This window comes from Myotis davidii, unplaced genomic scaffold, assembly GCF_000327345.1.
Source record: "Myotis davidii unplaced genomic scaffold, ASM32734v1 scaffold490, whole genome shotgun sequence".
Taxonomy (NCBI): domain Eukaryota; kingdom Metazoa; phylum Chordata; class Mammalia; order Chiroptera; family Vespertilionidae; genus Myotis; species Myotis davidii.
In genome coordinates this window covers 412,001-414,199 of record NW_006281995.1, presented here as the reverse complement: position 1 = coordinate 414,199, position 2,199 = coordinate 412,001, and the positions used below count along the sequence as shown (strand labels likewise).

The 2,199-nt window shown below is 35.7% G+C and overlaps 1 pseudogene; it reads left to right on the top strand.

The window, feature by feature from the left end:
- The first annotated feature begins 1,333 nt into the window (after positions 1 to 1,333).
- LOC102762099 lies at positions 1,334 to 1,850 on the top strand (annotated as a pseudogene).
- Positions 1,851 to 2,199: the final 349 nt, after the last annotated feature.

Sequence of the window (2,199 nt, the reverse complement as noted above, 5' to 3'; positions counted from 1 at the left end):
TCTAACTCTGGGGTGAACTAGCAGGACTATAGAGAGAAAAAAAGAGAATTGAGATACTTCCCCACATTTGCAGGTCACAGTTCCTTCTGCTAAAATGGAAGGTTTTCTTTCCCTCAGAATTTAGGTTCCTGCCTAGATGCTACTGCCCAGCCCTGCCACCACTGCCATGGGTTTGCCTAGGACTAGGATGGAGAGAATAGAAAAATAAAAAACAAAAACAGTGATTTTTTCCACTCTCTCTCTCACCCCAGGGGCTCCCTTCCCTGATGTCCAGATCAGAAATGAAGCCCTAACTGGTTTGGCTCAATGGATAGAGCATCTGCCTGTGGACTGAAAGGTCCCAGGTTCGATTCCGGTCAAGGGCATGTACCTTGGTTGCGGGCACATCCCCAGTAGGAGGTGTGCAAGAGGCAGCTGGTCGATGTTTCTCTCTCATCAATGTTTCTAACTCTCTATCCTTCTCCCTTCCTCTCTGTAAAAAATCAATAAAATATATTTAAAAAAAAAAAGAAATGAAGGTCTTCTCTTGTAGCTCTTTCTGCTCCTGTTCCAGCTCCTGTTCCCTTTCAGTCCTGACTAAGAGAAAACAAGAAACTCACTCCCTTTTAGTCTTACTTTGAATTCTGGTTTCCATTTCTCATTCTACCTGCTATCATTTAACGTTTCTTCCTTCAGATAGCTGTTTAATGCATTTAACTGTATTCAGTAGGAAAAACAGAATATGTCTACTTTTATCTGAGCTAGCACCAGAAACTTAAACGCATATTAAAAAGTGTATATTAAAATAGATGAGTTCTTATTTCTGTCTATCTCATCTTCTTTTTTTTTCTTTTCCCCTTCCACAGTTTTTTAGGTTTACATTTTCTAAACCATATTAGGCAAATGGCACAATTTATTTTCGAAAAAAACTGTGTTCCTATAGAACAGTGGTTCTCAACCTTCCTAATGCCACGACCTTTTAATACAGTTCCTCGTGTTGTGGTGACTCCCAACCATAAAATTATTTTCGTTGCTATTTCATAACTGTAATTTTGCTACTGTTAGGAATCGTAATGTAAATATCTGATATGCAGGATGTATTTAGGCGACCCTGTGAAAGAGTCGTTTGACCCCCAAAGGGGTTGCGACCCACAGCTTGCGAACCGCTGCTATAGAACAACATCCAGGCCTTCTACTGATATTTAATTTCATGCTTTAATTACCTTACCATCAAGAATCACTTCTTTATCTTATTCTACCAGCCAGCTCCACCTGTGGTCCATGCTGGGCAGAATCAAAGTGTAGGCATTCAGGTTGACCAGAAGTTTCAGGCCTATCCAAAGGGTGATTTCATTATGGAACTGAAGTGAAAACCATTGAAGCTATAAATGTTCTTTGCATATACTTCTTAGTGTCATTTTTAACCAGTTATATAGTGAAGATATTGAACAAGATAGTGGACATATTGTTAAATGTTTAGATTCTTTTTGTGGTCCCTTTACTATTTCTGATGATTTATGAAAAGTTTTGCTAGTGTCAGACTCAGAAAAATATGAGTGTTTATATATTTAGATAAACAAGTGTTCCTGTTTTACCTTTTCAAATATCTTTGCCTCAGTGGAGCCCTTTGTTAATATGAAGATGTGCTTAATCTGTATCTGGAAACAACAAAGCTTCTTTATAAGGATGGAAGGAACTCGCAAACCAAGAAAATAAAAATTAATTTCTTTCATCTTTAAAGTTACAGCATATGATTCTGTTGCTATGTTAAACAGAGTCATGAACAGACATTTTCATACTTTATTGTGGATCCTATCAAGTGTCATGTTCACATTTTATACTACTGTTATTGTATGGGGGAAATGTCTTAACAATAATCTTTAAGGTTATCTATATTTAGTATTTTTTACTTTTAATGTTTAAATTTTAATACAGATTTATAGATAGAATTATTTTTTACTTGAATAAAAAGTTAACTCAAGTAAAATTTAAAGACCCCACTTAAAACAGAAGCAAACAAATGCCAAGATGCATTTCTTTAAATTTGTCTGGAAAATTGACATAGGAACCAAATTCCATCATTAATATAATCCACACCACCATATTTGCAAAATTTTTACAGAAAGTTACAAAGAACAAAAATTCTAGTTCACATTTGTTGCAATAAGATTCAAGTGACTCCTCAATTTTCCATGACTTTTATTTTAGAAGCTAACTAAT